Source organism: Sus scrofa, chromosome 10 (genome assembly GCF_000003025.6).
Source record: "Sus scrofa isolate TJ Tabasco breed Duroc chromosome 10, Sscrofa11.1, whole genome shotgun sequence".
In the NCBI taxonomy this organism is placed as follows: Eukaryota; Metazoa; Chordata; class Mammalia; order Artiodactyla; family Suidae; genus Sus; species Sus scrofa.
In genome coordinates, this window is record NC_010452.4 from 61,066,994 (window position 1) to 61,093,366 (window position 26,373).

At 43.9% G+C, this 26,373-nt stretch overlaps 1 pseudogene; it reads right to left on the reverse strand.

Moving 5' to 3' along the window:
- Positions 1 to 18,097, reverse strand: part of LOC100514677 — a 164,239-nt pseudogene extending 146,142 nt beyond the window's left edge.

Consider the following 26,373-nt stretch of genomic DNA (forward strand, 5'->3'; position numbering starts at 1 on the left):
CTCTATGTATCAAAGCAGGACCCTGTGGGACCCTCCAAGGTACAAATCCTTTCTGTGTCCTGTTTCTTGTTTGTAGGAAATAGGCTTCATTCAACCTCCTTGAACTTCCCTGAGTTGCAAAGGGCAGATTCAAACAAAGAAGGGAGGGAATGCAGAAACTAAGGAGGAGCAGTCAAGAAACAATAGTGCAGCCATGGGTCAGGGTCCTGGTTCCTCCTCAAGGAATATACATAACAATACCTTTGAGTTCTTCTGTAGGAACTAAGACCTCCACCCAGGTGGAGGATGGTAACTTTGGGCTGAGCACAAGATTCCCGGAGCATTGTCTTGCTACCTTACCACCAACCAATCTGAAGAAAGTCTGAAACAGAAAATAATGAAGACTCTGACACCCTCCCCAAATGATTCCCCCTTTACAACTTTCATAGTTGAGCAGAATTTCTGGAGTTGGTTTTTGGACATGAGTCCACCTTCTCCCCAGGTGGCCAGCCTTCAGAATAAAGCAACTTTTCTGTTGCTAACAGCACCTAGCTCTCAAGTATTTGGCTTTCAAGCAGTGAAAAGCCAGCAGCCAAACCGGAGTTCAGTAACATCTAGGGAGATGCCCTTCCTTTGGGATGTATGTCTTTGGTGGTTAGGAAGCTGAGTCTGCTTGAGTCCTCTGCTCTTAGCACTTAGTACATATGATCAGTCTGCTCATGCCAGGAACATGGCTATCTCATTCAGAGGTAAGGGTCACTGAACATAATCCTACAAGTCTCAAGAGTACTTATGAATACAAAACTAATGGAATACGATTGCCTTTTAGAATTTTGCTTGATAGTGTTGAGAAGGAAGACATTTTCCTCTCCCCTTCTAGGTTCTTCCAGTTGGTCTAAATATTAAATTGATATGAGACAAGTGAATACGAAAAAAATGAAACCAAAGTTCAATAACATGTATATATGAGAGAGACCCAGGAAAACAGAGTAACTCTGAAATGGCCCAAGCCCTCATCTTAAATACCATCTCAGCTAAAGACAAAAGAGGATACTGGCGTTTCAGACTTCAAAGGATAGGAAGGCAATTCACAAGGAGACAGAAAAGCAAATGTTCAATCCACCAACATTTGCTGGGCCAGGCAGAGACAAGAAGACACAGAGTGGCCTGTGAACTCCAGGCCCTGCTGAGTTCTCTCACCACCCCCAGCCCGTATTCTCTACAGATGTCTCTCACGAAAGCTCCATTTTGGGAACAGACCTTCCATCCAAATTCTTCTAGGCAGGGAGTTGCCATTATGACTCAGTGGAAAGGAACCTGACTAGTATCCACGGGGATGTGGGTTTAATCCCTGGCCTTGCTCAGTGAGTTAAGGATCCGGTGTTGCCGTGAGCTGTGGTGTAGGTCGCAGACGCAGCTTGGATCCCGCATTGCTGTGGCTGTGGCGTAGGCTGGCAGCTATAGCTGTGATTCAACCTCTAGCCTGGGAATTTCCATGTGCCACCCCTGCAGCTCAAAAAAGCAATAAATAAATAAATAAATACTTCTAGGCAGTTATGGGGAGATCAAAGTTTCTTCTTGGGCCTTGACTGTTTGCAGCTGAATTTGCAGTCCAAAGAGATGCATTTTGAGGTGGCACATTTTGTTCCCTTCTAATAGCCTTAAAATATCACTTCAGAGCCAAGACTGCCCGAGCAGTATCATTTGCCCGACACTAAATCCCAGTAAGATGAGACATGTTTGGTTTTATGTATCATTGATCATTACAGGCACACTAGCTTCTTCGTTGAGTGAGTGAGAACTAGGTGCCAGAGGTTTCATAAGATTACCTGTGAGTCGAACAGAAAGCCTTCAAGGTAGGCTACCTCAGAGAGTCAGTACCTAACTAAGGTTACACAGCTACAAAGTGGCAGACTGGATCTGAATTCGGGTCTGTGTCGCTCGGAAGCCCTCTCTCCCCACTACATGTTAGGCCTCAGGAACAATCTGAATAAGAAATGCTGAGGGAGAGAGCAAGGCTACTAATACCATAACGGTATTACTGTTCAGCATTCAGGACAAAGAAAGCCTAATACAGACAGATACGTCCATTCCCTCTTCAACTCCAACTCATGCCAAGCATCAATTCATTTCAGGCAGTCTCCCCCCCCGCCGCCCCCCCACACACACAACCAGCCACTGGACCACCTGCTGTGTTTGTTGTGTACCATGCAGAAACTTCCAGAACCAGTTTCCAGTCGCCCATCTGATTTGCTCACACCACGTACCTGTGACCTACAGACTTCCCATTTTCCTTTCCAACTCCCAATTTTCTTTCTTAAGGCAGAGTCAGAAGAGAGCCTGTTAACATATTTACCGTTTCCCGCACTAGAGATTTCCACGTTGAAAACTCTAGTATGACTTTTGGTTACATGCTGTCCTTTTAAAAGAATATCTGCTTAACATTAATCCATTACCTGAATCCGGAATCTACTAAACCCAACGGTTATACTGAGTCACCTGCGGAGAGTTTAATGGAAAAGCAAGGCAGCAAATTAGTACCATATGATTAGCTTGAGTAATACTAAGTTTGTTTATCCAAGGCCCTTCAGAAGCATGGTCTGTATTTTTAAGATATGACTTGTTTTCCATATCTGCACAGAAGCTTGTTACTACTTAACTGGACATTTAATTACCCACTTATTCATTTCTCCCTTACAGGCAGCTCTATGGCTATTCAGTATGTGCATAACGTAGAGAAAAATAATTATAGGAAAGGGACACAGAGAATGTCATAATTAAACTGTGCATTTGCGAAATACACTTGATATACCTGAAACATCTTGATTGCTATAATCAGGTAGATTAGGTTTTCAGCAAATACCCTTTTAAACAGAGGTTTATCTAGAGTCAGAAGCAGAAAGGCAGCTCTCAGAATCACCTTATAACACAAAATTAACCACACTTGCCTCCGATCATTTTTTTTTAAATTGTATATAAAGAGAAGGCTCATCCTGAGTGAAGTAAGTCAGAAAGAGAAAGACAAATACCATATGATATCACTTATACCTGGAATATAATATATGGCACAAAGGAACCTTTCCACAGAAAAGAAAATCATGGACTTGGAGAATAGACGTGTGGTTGCCAAGGGGGAAGGGGAGGGGGTGGGAGGGACCGGGAGCTTGGGGTAAATAGATGCAGAATGTTGCCTTCGGGATGGATTAGCAATGGGATCCTGCTGTGTAGCACTGGGAACTCTGTCTAGTCACTTATGATGGAACATGTAATGTGAGAAACAAGAATGTATACATGTATGTGTAACTGGGTCACCATGCTGCACAGTAGAAAAAAAATATATATATAAATAAATGATTTTTAAAAATGTAAATTGATAGACTTGTGAAACATGCGTGCATTCTCTGAGACCTTCTGGAACAGATTTATTTTTTTTCTCATCTGAACTCTCATTAACAAAAGCCACCGTGCATACCAATGGAAAATGCAGAAAGGTACCACCTCGAGATGCGGTTCAAACTTTTGTTTGACACTTTGGAGGTTAACGTTTAGGGCAGATTACAGTTTGCGAGGGTCAATCAAAGTAAAAGATTTGCATGGGAGAATGGTGTGACCACAAGTTAAAAAACATTCACGGTCTTTATAAAGAAAAAAAAAAATCGCCAAAAAATAAGAAATGATGATTCAAAGGGATTTGCGCCAATTACCAGGGCAAAATACCCAAGCTATGAAACAGAGGCAAGGCCTCCAAATCCTCTTACTCTCTCTTTCTCTACTTTGTGGTGTTTGAAGTTTATATGCAAAATATTTCTCTCTGATCCCGGTCTAACTAATGGGCTCCTTGACAGGACTGGCGATTCTGCCGATTTACGGAATGACGACCTGCCTAGAAAAAGCAAAAGACAAGGAAACCAATTTTATGGGAACAAACAAACAAAAAATTAACCAGAGATTTAAAGCTTAATATAGCTTTATCCTCTAGAGAGCTCTGCCTGATTGCAGAGGGAGCTTAAAAGCAGGATTCAAAAGCACAACACGCTGGTTCCGTCCTGAGAGCTCTGCCCAAGGTATGTTCAATAAATGGAAAACCACCCTTGCTGCCTGCCTTTTGTAATGAGAGAAGACAGGAAGGCAAAAATACTTGTCGGGGCAACAGGGACATAGGCTTTACCTGCCAACTCCGTTGCTGGTTTTTTAATTTTTAAACAAAAATCCAAGTTCTCAGGAGCTGTTTTTCCCCAAACACCCTCACCGTTGGCTCATAGATGAAAATAAAGACCCTTTCTTTCCTACCAAAAGAGGAATCAAGCAAGTGATGCAGTGCTGTTCCTTCCTGCCACTTCTGTCTGTCATCACGGATGCCAGGCACCCAGGGGTAAAATCTGCCACCTGCTCCACGAGGGGACAGTGGTGGGGACGAGGACAAAGCCAGCGAGCTGGGAGGGAACCTGACTGGATCCGGAGCAGGGCAGGAGCTCAAAGGGGTTCCTGCCTACTGGGAAGAAGTTACACATGAAATCAAGAGTCTTTAAGGAAGAAATCCTGCCTCTAGACCACGTTCCTCTGCAGTGGTCTCCTCGCAGCCCTATTGCTGGGTAATTCTTGCTCTTTGACAAGAGAAACGGACACTTTCGATCTCATCATTTAAGAGCACTTTACTGTGAAGTGGTCATTTATTAAGTAAGACTCAAGAGTGGCGAGACCGCTCAGTGCCAGGAAGGGATTCAACTCACCCTCAAGTGCTCCTGACGCAGGTCTTCCAGACAGACTGTCCAGGGCACAGAAATCCTCACCAAACTTCAAATTCCTGACCACATCTGCCTCCCCGCCTCCACCCCACCCCTCCCTGCTGCAGAACTGGAAGCCAGCCTTAAAACATAAATTGCTGGTCTCAGTTCAAAATGAGCCATAAAACTGACTGATCTCTCTGAAGAGCCTTACGGACGCTGGGGGAAGCTAGGAAAGCCCTGTTACTTCATTTGGCCCCGGGGCCAAGTTCTTTATCCTCAATCTCTTCAAAACTGCTCTTTGTGTTCTGCAGTGATGGTGCTGCATGGCCCATCGTGAGGGGGGCAAAGAGGGACCCGTCCTACGCAAGGAAACGTGGGCTTCTACCTATGAGGTGGTAAATCTCTCTGCTTGCACCCACTATGCATGCATTCAATGTAGCATTCAGCCCCTGAATGGGCTTCATTCTTGTTTAATAATAAAATTCATGCCCACATCCTCAAGAAATGTGCAGTTCTGTGGTGATAAAGACAGCAAGAGTGGACACAGACTAAAGGCACCGGGAGTCCCATTCGATTTCGCTGGAAGTTACTTTCTGGCTCTCCTGGGCACTGAGCAATCAATTACCCCAACTGCCTTCTTTCCCCCCCAATCCCTATAATCCTTGTAGGCAAGTTTTTTAAGATCCTTTTTTCTTGTCTTCCCTCCCTTGGCATCACCATCTGGCTCCCCTTCCAAGGGGATGAGCTCTGGCTTGGGACTGATGCGATTCCAGGTCATTATAAAGGACATGTCGAGAGAAATGCTGAAACTTCCTTGAGAAGTAAAGGATCCTCTGCTTCCTGCCTAATGTAGCCAAACCAAAGTAAAGGGTGATCCTGGGTCTGAGACAGTCCAGCCGTTCCTCCCTCACTCCTTGTACACACCCTCTTCTTCCAGGGACGAGAGCCAAGCACAGCTTCGGCCAGCTCAGCACATAGCATCTGGGGAAACATACACTCTTTGGCTGCTTCCTCTGGTTCCATTTCCCTCTTGCTGTCCAGGCTGCCTTGGCTCTGAAAGGTCCAACACCCAGTAGAGCAGACATGGACCATTGGCTAAGTATGGCCCGTGGGCCAAATCCAGCCACTGCCTGTTTTTATAAATAAGAGTTTTATTGGCATGCTGCCACACCCATTCATTTATATATTGTCTCTGGCTGCTTTTGTGCTACAAAGAAAGAGCTGAGTAGTTGTGACAAGGACCATATGGTTTGTCGGCAAAGCCAAACATATTTAACTAACTGGCCCTTTGCAAAAAAAAAAGTTTGCCAACCCTTGGTTTAGACCCTGTAAGGCGGAGCTGGAATAGTCAGTGTTTGATTACCTGCAGTAGCAACAGTCTTGACTAAAGCTGCGGTTTTTGAGGTGAAGCAGAGCAGAAGTCACTTGGAACAATGTGGATACATTAGGGGGGAAAAAATGGGTGTTTTACATAGTGCAACCCAACTCATTATGTGTGTGTATGTAGGGGTTTTGAGCCAATGATATATTTAATTATAAACTATTACTTTTGCTTTAATTTGTCATTATTTCTCTCAGGCCATGAGGGTTTGCGTTTGGCGGATCTGGAGCAGGGGAGGCTGGCTAAGTATTATAGGTTTGAGCCCTCCTCTCTCACGACCCAGGATGCCCCAACAAATGTTTTTTAAATCCTTGGTTGAGAAAGTGATGGGTCCCCACCTTGGCCCCTCCACCCCCCGTCCCGCTGAAAACTTGCACTTGAGAGGTGGCTGTAACCTACATGAGGACCCAGGTATTCTTGGGTGCCCTGGACATAGTTCCATCTCACAGGACCCAATCGTCCTTTCCATCTGCATGTAAAAGAACTAAAGGTGTTATGTCAGTCAAGTGTGCAGATTTCATAACCACCCACCATGGTGAGCCTCATTGTTGAGGAAGCTCACCTAATTTAAAAATAGGCAGAGAATCTGAAAAGACCTTTTTCCAAAGAAGACCTACAGATGGCCAGTGGGTACCTAGTTTAGAAGGCGGCTCAGCATCACTATTCATCAGGGGAATGCAAATCAAAACCCAAAATGCAATCAATGCAGGGTCACCTCGCACCTGTTAGGAAGGCTGTTACCAAAAAGACAAAAATAATAAGTGCTGGTGAGGATACAGAGAAAAGGAAACCCTTGTGCATGACGGGTGCAGTCACTGTGGAAGACAGTGTGGAGGTTCTTCAAAAAATAAAAATAGAACTTCCACATGATCCAGCAATTTCACTCTTGGATGTGTATCTGAAGAAAATGAAAACTCAAACAGATTTATGTGCCTTTATGTCATGGCAGCATTACAACCGCCAAAATATGGTAACAACCTAACCGTCCATCAACAGATGAACAGATAAGATGTGTTAAATAAATGCAACAGGGAGTTCCCGTCATGGCTCAGTGGTTAACAAATCCGACTAGGAACCATGAGGTTGCGGGTTCGATCCCTGGCCTTAATCAGTGGGTTAAGGATCTGGTGTTGCCGTGAGCTGTGGTGTAGGTCACAGATGTGGCTCAGATCTGGCATTGCTGTGGCTGTGGCTGGCAGCAACAGGTCTGATTTGACCCCTAGCCTGGGTGTGGCCCTAAAAGGACAAAAGACCAAAAAAAAAAAAAAGAAAGAAAGAAATTAGTCAAATTAGTCAGACAGAGAAAGACAAATACTGTATTATTTCATTTACATGTAGAATCTAAGAAAAGATACCCTATCCCCCAACTGAAACTGAGTCCCTAGGCTTGTAGATACAGAGAACAGACTGGTGGTTGCAGAAGAAGGGGGTCTAAACGTACAAAGTTCCAGTTATACAATGAATATGTCACGAGGATGAAATGTATGGCATGGTGACTACTGCTCATAATTTTGTACTGATTTTTTTTTTTTTTTTTTTTTTTTTTTTTTTTGCTTTTTAGGGCCACAGTTGTGGCATAGAAAAGTTCCCAGGCTAGGAGTTGAGTCGGAGCTACACCTGCTGGCCCACACCACAGCCACAGCAATGCAAGATCTGAGCCTCGTCTGAGACCTACACCACAGCTCACGGCAACGCCAGATCCTTAACCCACTGAGCGAGGCCAGGGATCGAACCCACATCCTCATCTATACTAGTCAGGTTCATTCCTGCTGAGCCATGAGGGGAACCCCTCTATTGCATATTTCAAAGTTGCTAACGTAAAAGTTCTCATCTCAAGAAAACATTCTTGGACTGGTGTATGGCGACGGGTATTAACTAGATCAGTATCATGGGGATCATTTTGCAGTCCACGCAGACGGTGGATCATTAAGTGGTGTACCAGAAACTAATATAACGTTGTAGTCCCATCATACCTGACAAAAACTCCTACAATCCAAATAGCTATTTAAACGACACCTCTGCAGAGTGATAACTGTGAACGTTATGGACGTTCTAAGGAGGCAAGGAGCCGATGCCAGCAGGGTTATCAGGCAACGTGACATTCAGGAGTGCAGGTTAGAACAAACCTTTTAAACCCATGCGTGTTCATGGAGAAGAAGGAGAGAGTGTCCCAACTTTCGGGTTCTCCGTGTGGGTTGTTACACCAATAACGACGATAAGGATGGTGGGGGGGGGGGGAGTCACGTGTAAAGGTTCAGAAGCAGCGGTAAGGAGGGCAGTGTTTTTCCAGTTTCTGAAATCTTTCAATTACCCACCAGCAAACATGATAAAATATATACAAAGTGCCCTTTCCGGGAGCCTCTAACCATTCTTTGTGGCTTAGACATTTGTGTCTCTGTAAGAATGAAAAACTAGGGCAGTGAAAACCAAAATGGTGTTCCAAAGCCACGGTGAACTCAAACACCTGCAACCCAGGTGGACTGCGATCCTGAGCCCCGCAGGACCGGTCCTAGGATGGCGGAGGTCCGTCCGTGTCAGCAAAACTCATCCCTGAGCCGCTGATTTACATTATAGCCCTGGTTTGAGACAGAACATCTCAAAACAGGTTTGTGGTTTAGTCCATCCGCTCTACCGAAGGTCTGGGAATAAAGGAGCCTTGCAAGAAAATGAGGATCAATAGAAAGAGAATTGCTTTGCTGCGAGAAAAACTCGGCAGTGTCGGGAAAGGATGCGGGGAATGGCTCCGAGGTGGGATCCTGGGGGAGGGCGCTTCTTTGTTCTATCTCACATCGATCATAGCATCTTAGAGATGGGGATTCTTAGATATAATCTGGTTCAACCTCTCATCTGACAAATGAGGAAGGTGCGGCTGTCTGTCCAAATCCCGGCTGTGCCAATCACGGTGTTGGTCCCTCCCCCACCACCAACACACACACACACACACACACACACACACACACACACACAGCATAACCTATAGCAAAGGAGGCTAGTATTGGGGAACTTTGGGTCTGAACACAAGTTTGAGGGGTGTAGAGAGGGAAGTGGCATATTCCGCTTTCTGTTCCCTCTGTTTTGGGGAAACAACTTCCCTGTAGTCTCTGACCTTTGGGAGACGCTCCCTTATCACAGGAGGGATTTGCTCTTGCGTTTTTCCAACAGACATGTCACGTGACCTGGATGTGTTGCGTTTGTCCTTGATACTTTACTGGTCCAGCCCACAAGGGAGACAGACACGTTCCGGAGGGGGAGCAAAATAATTGTCAAGCGAATATTTTTCTGCTGATTATTAGAGTCCATGGAGTGGAAATAACTCCTGAGGGTGTTTCAATATTTCAGGGTTTTGGGGGTTTTTGGTTTTTTTTTGGGGGGGGGTGCTGGAATGAGATGTAAAAGCCATGGCAGTAGCATTCCAACCTATAGATAACAGGATTTCTCTACTTTACATTTTTATGTGATCTTATAATACCCTTTGTCATTATTAGTTATGTCATGTGCTACATCAGTCATGCTTTGTGAAAAAGAGTAGATTCTTCTCCAATCTAATAAATTATTTAAAAGGCCCAGGTCCCGTATTCACTTTTATAAACATATAATTCATTCTACCTAGAGAATTCTTACTCCATGTCCTCTTTGCTTTCAGAGCCTACTTCCCCCCTCCCTGCTCTTCAAAGGTTTTTTTTTTTTTTTTTTTTTTTTTAAGTACTAACTGGGTCATGATTCTTCAAACTTTCCAGTGGGGAAAAAATACGACGTGGTACCAACTCTCCCATGCTTCACCAAGTTACCAACGTACCCAAGAAAGATGCTATGAGAGGAGAGTACGTGGCATCATATTTCAAGTGCTCTGGCTCACAGTTATCCCAACCCAAGTTCACGCTGCGGCAAATAGGGGTAGCAGAACTGCCACCTACGTCATAGTCTTGTTGCAAAGATTCAATGACGTATTAGATATAAAGCTCTTAGCAAACTGACTGGCACATAGAAAGCATTCATAATTCTTTTTTGTGGCTGTTTTTTAGGACCGCGTTCACGGAATATGGAAGTTTCCGGCTACAGGTCCAATCGGAGCCGCAGCTGAGGCCTGCGGATGCAGCTTGGATCTGGCATTGCTGGCCTACGCCACAGCCACAGCAACTCGGGATCGGAGCTGCGTCTATATCCTACAGCACAGCTCACAGCAATACCAGATCTTTAACTCACTGAGCGAGGCCAGGGATCGAACCCGCGTCCTCATGGATACCAGTCAGGGTCGTCACCGCTGAGCCACCATGGAAACTCCAAAAGCATTCATAATTCTTATACCGTCCTCAAGACTAACCCCTGATCTTCAGATGACCAGCCTACTCTCCCTGGACACCAAGAGAGCTCCCCATAACCTCTTCCCAGGCCAAACGTCTCAAGATGTCATGTAACTTGAGCCAAAGAGTATCTACAAGTGGCATTCATTCAAGATGACACGGCACGCTTTTCTCCATGAGTTTGGAATTCATCTTGGGAGATTTATCAGGCATGTGAAAGGGAAATGTCTCCTAATTGAGCTAGAGAGAGCAATGAAATTGAAGGGAACGAGGCCAAGCAGTGACTTAAAACATGTCAGGATTTGGTCTATTTTTTTCCATCCACATGTGCTGCTCTCATTAATGAGGGTTTCTCACACACTCAGTAAGGGAACAAGCGAAAGTGTATTTTCTTATAGCCTGAAGGCTCATCCAAACACTTAAGGGACGTGGTGAGCCATAAGTTTCCTCCAGACTCTAACTGTCTTTGAGATCAAGTGCTCATGACCGAAACATCTCTGGCCTGTGGCCTTTCACCAAGGCTCTTTAAAATATTTTCTTCCCAATAATGAGGTACGTTCATGATATGCACTTAGTCACAAAGTTTTGAAAATATCCTTCCAACTATCTGTCAAAACCACTTGTATTTTCTTGTTAGTCAGATCATTAGCCTAGATATAGATGAAAGGGGGGCAATGGTCCTTGGGCCAAATCCCACCCATTTCCTGTTTTTGTAAATAAAGTTTTATTGGTTCCCAGTCAAGCTCAGTCATTTGCATATTACCTGTGGCTACTTTCATGTGACAATGGCAGAACTTTTGTAGCTGCAACAGAGACTGTGCGGCCAGCCACACCTGATCTATTTACTATTTGGCCCTTGACAGAATCTTGCCAATCCCTGATCTAGATCATTCTCTGGCATAGAAAGAATAAATTCTGTTTGAATAATAAGACATCAAATTCTCAGATAATTTAAACTTTTTCCATGTCATCAAATCCAGAGACTTTGCCGGGAAACTAAAGACAGGCTTACTAAACTGGGAGTTAGGAGTCATTCATTCATTCATTCATAAGACGCCGCCACCACTGTGATAAATATTGGCACTAGAGTTTGAATGGAATACATAAAACCTCTGGCCTCACAGAGTGTGAGGTCAATGAGAGAGACAGTGCGCACGTTATTTATTCATTCATCTTTCATTCATTTGTTCATTATCTGTAATGTGCCAGGAAATATTTGAGGCACCGGGTATACCAGTTCACCACACCAACTATATGTTCTAACAGTGAAGAGAAATTAAAAAATAAGCAGATATGAAAACAGCAAGTATTGGTAAATGCTACAACGAAAGCATTAGTTGAACCACATGAAACTGAAATTTTTATAGGTCTACAGCAGTCAAATACTGGCAGTTTTATATGTATGGTACAGCCTATCAGTGAGAAATGCTTAAGAGTGACTTTTGAATGGCTTTAAATTAGAGTGCTGGGGGGAGAGAGATAATTAAGAGTTTGGGATTAACAGATATACCCTACTCTGTATAAAACAGATAAACAAGGACCTATGGTATAGCACAGGGAACTAACTGTCTCAATGTCTTATAACGGAAAATGGAAAAGAATCTGAGGGAATTCCCACCATGGCAAAGCAGGGTAAGAATCTGACTGCAGTGGCTTGAGTTGCAGCTGCGGCTCAGATTCAATCCCTGGCCCAGGAATTAACTTCCATGTGCTACAGGGGCAGCCACGAAGGAAAAGAAAGAAAGGAAAGAAAATAATCTGAAAAAGAATACATACGTCCAAATATATGTCCAAATCACTTTGCTATATACCCGAAACTAACACAACGCTGTAAATTAAGTATATCTTCATGAAGAAATCAGAACAATTAGCTGGGATCAAGGAAGGCTTCGCTGAGGCGGTGGTGACGCCTGAGCTAAAGACTTGAATGACAAGCAACATCCTGCCCTGCAAAAGTAACGAGGGAGAAGATTTATTTCCAGGCAGGGAGAGAAAGCGTCCCCTCCGAACATCCTACGGCCAAAGGAAGCTTGGCTTGTTTGAGGAAGAGCAAGAGGACCAGCGGGGCTGGAGCAGGGCGGGCTGTGGGGGAAGAGGAAGGAGATGCGGCTGGAGAGGGAGGCAAGGGCTAGGGCAGGTGGGGACTTGCAGGTTAGGATGAGGATACTGGCTTCTCTTTGAAGAGCGCGGGGGAGGCTTTTCAAAAGGAAAGTCACATGATCCGATGTAGAGCTTTTGAAGTGTTTTCATTCCTCTTCTGTGAAAAGTGGACTATGACAGCAAGAACTGAAGCAGGGAGGTTTAGAGGGTAGTACTGAGTCCAGGCAAAACAAGACGATAGCAAGGACAGGTGGAGAAAAGAGGGGAGCCAAGGGATGCTTAGGAGCTGGGGACAGTCTGGATGTAATTAGGCGGGAAAAGGAGGGATGAGGGAGGGCGTCAACTTTCCAGTTTGGGTACCTGGCTGGATACCCACCTGATGTGATTCATAAGCCTGTGAACACCGGAAAAGAACCAGGTCTTGGAGGGCAATACAGGTAACAGTTTTCGACCTGCGGAGCTTGAGTCATCCTTAAGAGCCGTTTTCCCGCAAGGGGTACCAACGAACAGGGAATCGTATATACGAATCAGAGTGGCAGGTCTGTTTTTTCTTTTAATCCTAAGTCCACTACACGGTCATTCTCTTTTTCTTTCTCTATGTATTAAGGATATTTCTTTCTTTCTTTTTTTTTTCTTTCTGACTGTACCCACGGCAGGCAAAAGTTCCCAGTCCAGGGCTGGTATCCCAACCACAGCGGTGACAACACCATATCCTTCCCCCGCTGCGCCACCAGGGAACTCCAAGAACATGTTTTCTTGCCTTAGCTCATTCTGACCCTTCTGAAGGAAGCTTTTGTGTCTGTGGCTTTCCCAGGGGTCAGGAGGGGCATCTTACTGTGCAAAACTGTTGGCGTTGTCTTTTTGTGGCATTTAGATTTCTTTTCTGCCCCTAGAGGTAGACAGGGATTAAAACAGCCAACAGCACCATTCCCAGCCTGGACTTTTCCACTTGACAAAAACGGGCCTGGCGGGGGTGGGGGTGGGGGGGGAGACAAGCACCCAGTGCTTGAGAAAGGCTTATGACCCGAACTTGTACCCCACCCGCAGATCATATCTTAAAACACTAAATTGGGGTGTAAGCAGGTTTAAAAATTGTGCCTTGCAATCACTTTGCAAGAGCAGCAGGTTTGGCGGAACTCCAGGCCACATACCTGCAGCAAACATCTGAAAATATTGCACGTTATGCAGGTTTGAAAGCCTTTCTGCATATTATAAACTAAGCATTCTGCTCACCTGTTAAGCAGACCAGGGCAGTCACACTATTGTAGCAGAATCTCTCACCTCTGGATTTGTAAAGCATTTTATTGATGTAACTCGTATCACATACAACCCTGGATGCCATTAGTATACACGTCCTCAGCCTCCCGCTAGATTTTCCCATTTATAAGGTCATGTTATAGCTTTGCTTCTCCCACATACACAGGCTCACCTCAAAGATATTATGGGTTTGGTTCCAGACCCCTGTAATAAAGTGAAAATTGCAAAAGCGAATGACACACATTTTTTTCGGTGTCCCAGTGCATACAAAAGCTATGTTTAAACCATACTATAGTCTATTACGTGTGCAATAGCAATGGGTCTAAAAAACATACACCTCTTAATCTAAAAATATTTTATTGCTAAAAAATGCTAACCATCATCTGAGCCTCCAGAGAGTCATAATCTTTTTGCAATAGAAACATCAAAGATTGCTGACCAGAGATCACCAGAACAAGTATAAAAAGGATGAATACATTGAAATATTGTTGAGAATTACCGAAGGACACAGAGACATGAGATGAGCAAATACTGTTGGGAAAAAATAGCACCACAAGACCTGAGCGAGGCAGGGTTGCCCCAAACCCTCAATTTGTAAAAAAAGGCAATGTCTATAAAGCACAATAAAACAAAGTGCATTAAAATGAGGCGTGCCTGAAACATTCTCTGACAAAATCGTCCCAATGTTTTCTTAGGTCAGTCCCCCAAGGAAATAGAAATAAAAACAAAAATAAACAAATGGGACCTCATCAAATGTATAAGCTTTCATACAGCAAAGGAAACTATATAAACAAAATGAAAAGACAACCTACAGAATAGAAGAAAATATTTGCAAATGATGCAACCCACAAGGGCTTAATTTCCAAAATACACAAACAGCTCATGCAACTCAACAAAAAGACAAACAAACAATCTAATTGAAAAATGGGCAGAAGACCTCAAGAGACATTTCTCCAAAGAAGAAATACAGATGGCTAATAGGTACATGAAAAGATGCCCCAAATACTAATTATTAGAGAAACACAAATCAAAACTGCAAGGAGGTATCACCTCACATTGGTCAGAACAGCCTCTGCTAAAAAGTTGACAAATAACGAATCCTCGAGAGGGTGTAGAAAAAAAGGAATCCTTCTACACCATTGGTGGGAATGTAAGTTGGTATGGCCACTGTGGAAAACAGTATGGAGGTTCCTCACAAAACTGAGGATAGAGTTACCATATGATCCAGAAACGCCACTCCTGGGCATATATCCAGACAAAACAGTAATTTGAAAAGGACACAGACACCCCTATGTTCATAGCAGCACTATTTACAATAGCCAAAACCCGGAAGCAACCTAAATGTCCACTGGCAGATGAATGGATCAAGATGCAGTGCATTCTCACACCACAGATCACACCCTGGAATACTACACAGCCATTCAAAAGGAATGCAATGATGCTTTCCATAGCAACATGGATGCAACTAGAAATTATCACACTAAGTAAAGTAAGCCAGCAAGAGCAGGACAAATAGCATATGATATCATTTCTATGTGGAACCTAAACTTTGACACCAATGAATCTATCTACGAGGCAGAAACAGACTCTCGGACAAGGAGAAGAGACGTGGGGCTGCTGAGGGGGAGGGAGTTGGAGGAGGGATGGACTGGGAGTTTGGGGTTAGTACAGAAAAGCAACAAGGTCCTGCTGTGCAGCACAGAGAACTACATTCAATGTCCTACAATAAACCCTCACGGAAAAGAAGGTAACAAATAGAAGGTATATACGTATAACTGAATCACTTCGCTGCACAGCAGAAATGAACAACACTGTAAATCAACTACACTTCAATAAAAAAAATTTTTTTTAATTAAAACCAAAACCAAAAATGAGGTGTGCCTGTAAGGGACAGAGCCTTACTGTTGGTGAGTGAGTTGTTCCATGAATCAGAATTAGCCAACAGGATGCCTGGCTGCAAACAATGAAGGCATTTAAAATGTAATTCATACCCTCCCCCTTATCATTCCTTATTGCAGGAAAGAATTACACACAGTTAAAAAGATGATGGGATAACATATGCCAAGAAGAGGTGTGGACAGAATGAAGGTGATGGACCCAGAGGTCAATGGGAAAATGTTTCTCTTTCCCAAGTCTTGACAGTCCAAGTTGGTGAAACTTTACTGACGCTGGCCATGAAACAAACGTCACTCATGCGAGGGACCCATTTAGGGGAAAGGCAACATTACCACTGGTTGTTAAATGCATTGAGGACTAAGGGTCACTACGTAAAAGGCCTTTGGAGGGTAACATTTTCAAAATTTGTCATCTTACATACATTTTTAGAGCTAGGGCCTGTCTTAGCCATTTGTGCAGTAATATTAATAAGCTTATCACCCACAACAAATTTTTAAAAGCACCCTTAAGAAATATTTCCAGTTTAGAAATAGGTTACTAATCCAGATAAAGAGAAGGAGAGTGAAATTTATTCTCATAGCTGCATCATTAGGACATTTACAGAGGTACTCTAGCATCTCTCAATTAAAAATAGAACTTTAAGCCTCCATCAGAAGAAAACATCACCAGGAGGAGAGACCCATAAAATATTCGTGCCTTTTTGTCTAGAAATCCTAGGGATTATTTAATGAAAGCAAAAAGGTATCTGCACAAAGACGTTCGCTGCGTAGTTGTGCCTACAAGTCAAGGGCTGCAAACAGTCGAAATTGTCAACACACGGTAATTGAGTAAAACAATGTATATCAATATCCTGATGCCTGCTTCGTCGTTAGAACGATGGTTACAAAGGGTAGGTGAAAACACGTTTCATGTTTAACTGGAAAAAGGGAAGATTAGAAAATGACATGCACTTTCTGACACCCATCCGTGTGACGTTCTAGAAAGCAAAATGCAAGAATTCTTCAAAGGAAAATAAGATGATATCGGCCACTGTTTCTTGTATTTGCTCTTTTCTATCATGCATAAAAATACTAAAATTAGACAGACACTAAGGCAGAACTCATGAGAAGGAGAGAAGTAACAGCCCATGAATGCAAGATAAATATTAGGAAAAAAAAGAGGTGCCTTAACTGGGTCTTGGTTTCATTCCAGTGGAACCGTGTTTGCAGGTAAGTATTTGGGACAGCCTGCCACTGTGAGGAACCACTTTCCATAAAACCCCCTCGTTTTAACCTTTTTACATTTAAGAAATTGTCCAAATTTCTTTGGGCTGGGCAACACCACTTCGTTTTCAGTTAAACTTAGGAAGGCACTGTGAACTCTACCCAAGGTGTCAGCTTAGGCTCAAGGGGGGTGAAATGCAGGAACTTTTGGCCACTGTGAGGTCCTGGGAATCTCATTTTCCTGGGTCTCCGAATCAAGAAGACGGCAGAGCTCATCTTTTCAGAAGCGTGCAGAGACTAGCTCGTTTCACAAACTGTGCTCATTTCATTCGAAGGTCAGGGAGTTTTTACAAGACTGGCTTTTCCAAATTAGGCGTGGGGGTGGGGAGAAGAGGTCCCGGGAGGAAACCCCCTCTCTGCCCACCGTCTTGAAAAGAGGAGCAGGAAGAGCTTTCCTGAAAAGTTGGCTTTTTAAAACCTCAAGCCCCAGAAAGTTTGGCACGTCCCTTCCGATGGCTTCAGGGCCCCCAGAAACGCAGTCAGTAGGAGAGCTGGTTGGCGAGTTGGCCAATGGCAGGCATCATTTCAAAAGGATGGGACTCGCATTAAAATGCACCGCCTTCCCCTCCGGGAGTGAAATTGAGGACTTCTCACGCCTCTCCGCACACAGCTGCCGGAAGTTGTGTCGAATCACCGCGGACTATCCCCTAAGCAGATCCGCGGTCGCCGAACCCCCCACCCACACCCCACCCCACCCCCGCCCCCGCTGGCGGCGCATCGCGCATCCCCCGCGCAGGCACTGGGCTGGGGGCGGGGGAGGAACTTGGCCCTGAACTGAAACAGCGACGGGAGAGAAAGAAAAGCAGGCCTACCTTAAAACTTTCCAGTCTTTGAGTGGATCCAAGTCAGAGATTAAGGAGACCATTGTCTAAAGGGCGGCGGAAGGCAGGTCCGGTCCGGAGAGGTGGGGGCGAGGGGAGGGGATGCAGGGGAAGGAAGCGGCCGCCCGCTCCGCGGCTCAGGCCAGGAGCGACTGGGCGCCCGCCCGGCTCTTCCTACTTCTAGGATTGATAAGCACTTGTCCTGGCTTTTCTCCACCCCCCAAATCAATCTTGCGCGATATTACTTCCAGCCCCGGCTCATTTCTCCACACCACCTTTTAAAGCCCTTGTAATCTGCTGCAACTGATCAAATTTGACCTTTTTGTAGCCCACTTTATTCCAAGCACAGCTCTCAGTTAAATCTCTCTTTATTAACACCGTCCTCCTTGGCTTGCTTTTGGAACAAACACAGATCAAGCCTGAAGCCTCCAGACTTTACCAGCAATCATTTACAGATTACTGCAAGCTGCAGCTTTCTCCTCTCTGGGGCATTTCTCCCGCCTCCGAGATTTTGCTTTCATATTCCTGTTAGAAGACAGCGGGTGAGGGTCCCCCCCACCCCCACCCCCGCCTTTTTTTTTTTTTTTTTTTCTTTTTTTCTGTTTCTTTTTTTGGTGACTTGGGTTCTGGGACACTGGCATCGGGCTTAGAGCTTCCCTCAGAGGCTGTAACTACACGACTGTTAGGATTTGTTTTTTAAAAATAATTTGGAAGCAGGCTGCTAACAAGCTAGAATTCACTGTGTGTTTCCTGGCAGAGAATTTGCTACACTGCTTCGTCTTCTTTTTTTTTTTTTAATCCCCTCCTTTCTTCCTTGTGTTTTAAAAGAACACGGAGAGGGGACATGTAGCATCCTTCTAAGCGGGAAGAGAGAAGGGCGTGGGCTTTCTCCTCAACTTGTGTATGTTTCGTCCTTCTGTAAAAGCTGAACATCCTTTCAAGAATCATCTGGAACGGTACAGAGCAGATGTGAAAAAATTTCAAGAGCAGAATTGTTTTCCTCTCGTCTGTGTGCTCATGGAGGTCCTTTGTGAGTGTACAGATTCCTGGTTTTCATAGGCACTGCCTCTTAAGCATGGTTTTCTGCTTTCTGAGGTTCTAGCTAAGACAGCCCAACTGAAGCCCCTCCTCCCGGTGCTCCCCAGTTCCTGGCCTGAGAAGACCCTGAAATCACGTGGGGTGGTGGTCTCCAGACCATGACCTCTCAGGTCACTCAGATTTTCCTGAGATCTCTGTGCCACATGTGCTTTGCCTGGTTGTCTCTTTATATCAAATTCCTCTTTTTCTTATACCCATTTAAAATTTTTTTAAAATTTATTTTTATGTATGTATTTAGCTGTGCCCCCAGTGTGCAGAAGTTCCAGGCCAGGGATTGAAGCTGTGCCACAGCGGCAACCCGAGCCACTGCAGTGAGAATACCAGGTCCTTAACCCACCGCACCACCAGGGAACTCCTTCTTACATTTATTTTCAGAGATAATTTGAAGATCACACATGGAAGAGCAGCCTCACTGGTCTAACAAAACAATGATGGTACCTAGAGACATGGATCACTTCACAGCTGGATCTGGGTCTTTGTCTTGGTGGAAAAGAATGTAGAAAGTGTTGGCCGGGGGCGGGAGGGGGGTGTTACAGACACGCTGGCACCAACCAAGATGTTCCCCACAAGAAGAGTACAGATTTAAAGAGAACACAGTGCCATTGAATGTTCTGCGATGACCTTAACTACCTAAAATGGTCAGCTAGGAGGATGGGTTCCAATTTCTTGTCTTTCGGCTGAACTTACCAAGAAAGAGAAACTGTTCCTGCCTGAGCAGCTCCATAGGGAAAGGTGTGGTGACAGCTCTTGGAAGCAGGCTGCTTTTACTGTCAGGAAGTTCTCCCAGTCAAGTCCAAGTGCCCCTCACAGCATTTTAAAGCCTTTCCCTGTCGCCCTTTTCTCCAAAGGCGCCCTTCTGTCTTCAAATGTGCAGCAAACCCTCAGCTTTCTCTTTTACAGTCAGTGCTTCCCTTCATGGCTGTAAATGACTCTCTTCAGAAGAACAACCAAGGTTATGCTGAAGTTCAAGGGAATGTCATACCTTTTACAGAAACCATTGCCTCCCTGGGGCTGCATGTTTCTTCCTGGGCTGTCTCTGCTGTCCCACTGCGGATCTTGGGTCACTGAGTAATAATGTGTAAACATTTACATAACACTCGTAATCCCCAAGTACTTCACCAAATGTGGGTGATGATAATAGCATTTGTGTGGAGTGGGCCTCCAAAGGCTTCCAAAGGCTTCAATAATGAATGTTTTTCCCTTTAGAAAGTTAGTGGGGGGAAAAAAAAAAAACAGATTATAATGAAATAGTTTCTGTCACTACCATGACGTCATCCTTATGTTGTCAGCCCACCTCTGGGGAGGCTGAGAGTCAGATCTGGAGAAGAAAGGAGACTGGGTCCTTAACCTGCCAAGTTCAGGGTTAATGGGTGGAAGGTGGGGAGGGACTTGGCTTTTAGTCAAAGGACCGAAGGACAAAAGCAGGCTCCTCGATTATGAAATAATATAATGTTTTAAAGCACTAGTCCTTCCAAAGGATTTTTTTTTTTGGTCTTTTTAGGGCCGTACCCACGGCATCTGGAAGTTCCCGGGCTAGGGGTCAAATCAAGCTGTTGCTGCCGGCCACAGCCACAGCGACACGGGATCTGAACCTCATCTGTGACCCACAGCACAGCTCACGGCAACACCAGATCCTTAGCCTACTGAGTGAGGCCAGGGATCGAACCCGAGTCCTCATGGACACTAGTCAGATTCGTTTCCGTTGAGCCACAACAGGAACTACCCCCCCAGTTTTTAAAGACAGTAGAAACTTCCCTTTGGATGAAACCCTAACCTAAGTCCAAATGCAGAAATGGATAGTAGCGGGAGTTTATCACAAGTATTTACTGGGAACTGTTCTAATTTCTTTAGGTGTGTTAGCTTGTTGGGTCTTCCTGATTAACTAGTTTACAAACATTAACTTGTTATCAGTTGCACCCCCATTTTGTTGATGCAGGGAGGTCATGTGGGTGTGCAGATTGGGGCTCCCCGAGCTAATCCTCAACCACACCAACGAGATTGACTGACAGGGTGCTGCACCCCTCAACAGAGGGGAATACCAGGCAGGGTGCACCTGTGCAGGGGTAGCACCGGGGTTGGGATCCAGTTGGGGTGGAGCAGAGGGTTTGCGTGAGGCTCCTGCTTCCTCTCCCAAGGCGCCCTAGAAAACCACAGCGTCCCAGGGGACACGCTTTGAAATCCACTTCCTGAAAGTATTTCAAAGTGAGGGAGATAAATGATTTTTGAAAGGTTGTATTGAATCCAAAACTGGCTGAAGACTTTGCTCGTCTCTTTCTTAACATCTTGAGGAACAAGTGTTTTCTTAAATATCCAGTAGCTTAATTCCATGCTCTATGTCTTGCAGATTCCCTTTTCCTCGCTCTGTCTCTACTCTCTGATTCCTGGAAATCTGATTATCCTCATCTGTTTTTCTTTTAGCAAGTCTCGCTTCAAGCTTACTCAGTCCTAATGCGGTTACTGCCTGATAAAGATTCTCTCCCCTTCTGTTTGTCCCAGATGTTTCGTCTATCTTATTTGCCAGCTCTTTCCTTCTCCTCTAATGGGTAAGGTCTCCCTTTAAGAAACTGAAACGAGTAGTTAGAAATACCTCCTACTTCTGTAGCAGAAGCTTCCCAGGTCTGGGTGATATGCCGGTCTTAAAGCTGGCATGTGGAATGAACTCAGAAACTCCAGCTTTTGTTCCTGACCCTAGAAATCGAATCCAGCTTTGCATCGTTTTTGTAGCAATGATGCCAGACAAGCGTTGCCAGATAAATACAGCGCACTCTGTTAAGGTTGGCTTTTAGGGACACAATAAGGACATTTTTAGTGCCCCACCCCCCGATTTTGCAGGAGGCTTACGTATACTAAAAAATGATTTGCTTTTTATCTGAATTTACACTTTACTTCCTGTGTTTTAATTTGGTAAACCTGGCAAACTTATGCTAGATGGACTTTTGATTTTAAATCAAAAGAGAAACATTGCAGATGATTCTTTTCCATTTTTGGAGACCTGGAAAGGCATTCTGATGTCACTGACGGTGTCAGGGGTTTGGAACAGGCCTCCCTAAGCTGTGCCACTTTTTTGTTTCTTTTTCGGTCACACCTGCGGCGGGTAGGAAGCTCCCCGGCCAGGGACGGAATCCAAGACACAGCTCTGCAACCTACGCCACAGCTGCGGCAGTGCTGGATCTTTAACCCACGGGGCCGGATTATTTTGAGTTAAAGGCAATTGAGACTCCATGGGCTAAGGAGAAACTACTGCTCCTCCCTCAACTACCGAGAAGAATTTAAATGGGGGACTCTTCTGAGAAAAATTCTTATGGAGTCCCGTGGTGTCACCGGGGGTTAAGGATCGGCATTGTTGCTGCAGTAGCACAGGTTCAATCTTGGGCCCCAGAACTTCTGCAAGCCATGGGCGTGGCGGAAAAACAAAAGCACTAACAAGACACCTAAAAAATGGATATTACCAGAGATAAGTTGTATCTAAGTGGCCCCATCCATATGGCGGGACAAACATCTAATGACCAGACATCTGGCCTTCTCATCTTGTGAATGACCCTTCTGTCTTTGGAAGCTGCAGCGCCCTATCCACGCCTCACTACACCTGTCCGTCTCTGACCCTCTCTCATGTCTGTGGGGTTCCCCTATGCGCGAAATTACATTTTATTTTCTCCCATGAATCTCTCTCAGGTTTATCTAATTCTTGGACCAGCTGGAAGAACCTTTAATAAGAGTAGAAGACAACTAGGCACCATAATGCATTTACTGAAATGTTCCTAAAGCATTTTTTACTGTCTTAGGTGTTTAAGCCAAACATAAAAAGCCCCATTGGAGGCTGCTTTTTCCACAAAGCAGAAGTGTGATGAAAGGATGCCTGTATCTTCCAGTAGCCAGGCAGCCCCCTTGTCTTTCAGACTGGTAAGTTGATTGCATTTTGAAGTGTTGGTAACTTTGATAACGTTCAGAAGCACCAAAGCAGGTGTTTTGTAAAATTTGGGCACATCTCTATGTGATCTTTCTTTTAAACAGAGTGACTTGGCAGATAACACAGCTGTTTGTATCCTCTAATTTTTGCACCAAGCATCAGCGTCTGCTGTACAAAATCTGCACCTGAAATAGTTAACCATTACTCTTCAGTTACATAAAATGTGTCTCCTACATATCCTCCCATTAACAGTGTCTTCAGAGACCAGCTTCCAAAGATGGCAGGTTTTCTTTTTTTCATCTTTTTTTTTTTTTTTTTTTTTTTTTTAATAAATGAATGTAACTTTAATGGAATTTCAAGAGCTTTCGTGTTTGGTTCCCAACACCAGATACAATGAAAAGCCCATGAACAAAGATAGATGTTTTGGTGCTTTGTCAATGATTGGAGAATCACTATTATAGAAACTAAAAAAAAAAAAAAAAAAAAAAAAAATCTACAGGGTCTCTGAAGAGACAGTTGCTAAACCTGCTCAGTAAAAGGAAAAACCAAATGTGTTATTCAGGGCCTGCATATGTACCGAATATTTTCTCCTGGTGCAAAAGCCCTCTTAACAATTGGGAAGGAAAGCTTTTTCTCATTTGGAATCTTAGTCAGCTGAACAGGAGGGCAAAATGGATTAAAGCGGGAGTGGGGGGGTGGGGGCTGAGTCTTTGCCAGGCATATTTTAAAAGTGAGAAAGGAAGCGAGGAAAGGAGACTGACACCCAGCCGGCAGCTTTTCATGCCATTCAAAGGGATCACAGGCCAAATTTGGTACATACAGTGGAAAAAAAAATTTCAAGCTTTAACTCCTGTCCTGCCATGGAAGATGCGATTTTTAAAGCTGTGTGATGTGTTTCCTTTAATTTCCAGTCTGCTTTGTTAGCACTCGAGGCTCCCAGCAAGAGGAACAAAGGGATGCACAGAAAATAGACGCATTGTTCAGACGGTCCCCGGTATCCCAGCCCAGGAAATACAACCTGCAGCATCGATCCTATTATCTTTTCTTTTTTTGTTTTCCTTTAAATGGCAATTCCAGATCACTCTGGTGTTTGTGGGCTTCAAGACCTGGACTCCTCACTGGTTTTGAAGAGGAAAACTGAGGTTGAGAGGAAAGTCAAAGACAAATGTCAAGTTTCCAGTCAACGAGCAAGGTCAACATGGGCTTTTGGAGGAGGAGGCCTAACCAGGAATTCTGCCCAGGAATCACTCAGAGAAAAAGACAAGCCTGCCTTTATTATTGCCAAATAAAAATCCAGCGGACTGACTTCAATGGAATTAAAGTGTGCAAGAGATGCACTTGAAGACACAGATTTAAATCCTTGTTCGTGTAACTTGTTCATGTGATTCAAAGTGGTAACTACAACACACAAAAAGATTGATTGATGATTGATTGTGTGAAGGGTTTATTTGGCAGTCCAGGGATAAGCATGCCACAGCATTTTCACATTTGTCTGCTATGTAAGCAGTGCTTCTCACCAGGCTGAAGGATCATGTTTCTTGCTTTTTTTTTTTTTCTGTCTTTAAATTTCCAATATGTCATAGACCAGTAGTTTTGTAAAAATACAACCAAATTGAAATACTAGAAAAAAATAAAGCAAATTCATACAATGTATAAACCCCAATTTTTAGGATTGCTGGATTAATAGATATAAAATTACTCTGTACAATTGCTGTGCAAGTCCAAATGCTTATTCTTAATTGCTGTAAACAAACAATCCACAGAGCTGCATTCGTCTACTTTTTTTTTTTTTTAATGGCCACACCCAAACCTATGGAAGTTCCTGGGCCAGGGATTGAATCTGAGTCTCTGAAGCAACCAGTGGATCCTTAACCTCCTGTGCCATAGAAGGAACCCTTCACTGGTCTACTTTCCGTAATCTGAGGAATACTGGTGGAAAGTATTCAACAGTAACAACAAAGCAAAATTTTAAAGAGTAGTTTTAGGATCTGTGTTGAACAGAGCCATGTGTGATCTAAGGCAAATAGAAATTATATCCATGTATATGGTTGATGAAAAGATAAAAAACCATTCTAGTGAAACACGAAACATTAAAGTCAATGAAGTCAAGAACCACCTGATGCCAAAACATTCTTAAAGTCACCATGGGAGGAGAAATTTTAAAAAGTCAGTTATAATTGCATTCACACTTTTAAGAAGTGGGACTTCAGTTCAATGAAAATAATTCTTTGTTGACTGGCCAGTTAGGAAATTAGTCATTGCCTGCGACACATTTCCAATTGGTTCCTCTGATTCTTATTTTATTCTACATGAGAGGAAGGAAAACAAAACACAGCTGCCAATTTACCATAATTTAAGATATCTCAGTATAGGAAAATCCCAAATGTACTCCCTAAAAGATCATTTAGATTATAACATATTTTGGAGAGTTCCTAATATAGTTAATTTCTGCTAGTGTACTTGGGCAGTGGTTTTAATCATCAAACAGTTGACAGAGTTAGAAGTCGAAGAGCCTAGGAGTAGAAATGGGAGAGAATGTCAATTTAATGAACCCATAGCACTTACGATGTCCCAGGCCCTGTTCTAAAGGCTTTCCAAAAATTAGCCCACTAAAGCCTCATGTCAACCTGTGAGGCAAACTCCATTTTTATCTTCATTGTATAGATGAAGAAACTAAAGCTCAGAGAAGGAAATGATTATAGTAGCAAGTAGGTGGCAGAGGCAAGATTTGAAACCAGGTAGTCTGGTTTTAGGTCATACTCTCATTCCAAACCTAACGGGCATCTTTTTTTTTTTTTTTTTCCCCCCTCATTTTAGTGTGGCACCTGCAGCACATGGAAGTTCCCAGGCTAGGGTCGAATCAGAGATGCAGCTGAGGCCTACGCCACAACCACGGCAAGACCAGATCCAAGCTACATCTGTGACCTGAGCACTGCAGCTATGGCAATGCGCCAGATCCCTAACCTACTGAGTGAGGCCAGGGATCAAACCTGCATCCTCACTGCGACAACGCTGGGTCCTTAACCCGCTGAGCCACAACAGGAATTCCTAGAGGGTATCTTTTAATGGACAAGCAGAAAGAAGGGCAAAGCACTGTGCAAATCATAAAGGTAATTCTACTGGACAATTAAATTAATGAGCATTCAACTGGACAATTAAATTAATGAGCATTCTGATTTACATAAAACGTTCTCATGAACATATTAGATTTATAGATCAAGGCACAGAGGAGAAACCATAGATTTATACTCAGATCACTGAAGATTCACCGAATATCCATTCGCCTCCTTTTAAAAAAACAACTTCTCTCAGTATCCTTTCTAAGTAAGATAACTACAGTAATGTGAGGACCACTCAGTTGCCTTTACATACTTTCCTTTGCAAATATTCACCTTAAATTGGTCCTTTCTAGGAGAAAACAACCCCAGCTCCAGCACTTATAGGTGGGTCATTATATATACTCCATAAGAGCTTACGAAAGGATCAAAGGTCTCCGAGTCTGTAGGCAACAGAACCTTATGAGCATTTCCAGAGTCCAGAGGGGTATTGATTTGCCATATTTAAATCAAAACCTACATGTATGTAAGTACAATTATGAAGGAGATATTCCCAAAAGGGAAAAAAAAAGGGAGGAAAGAAGATGT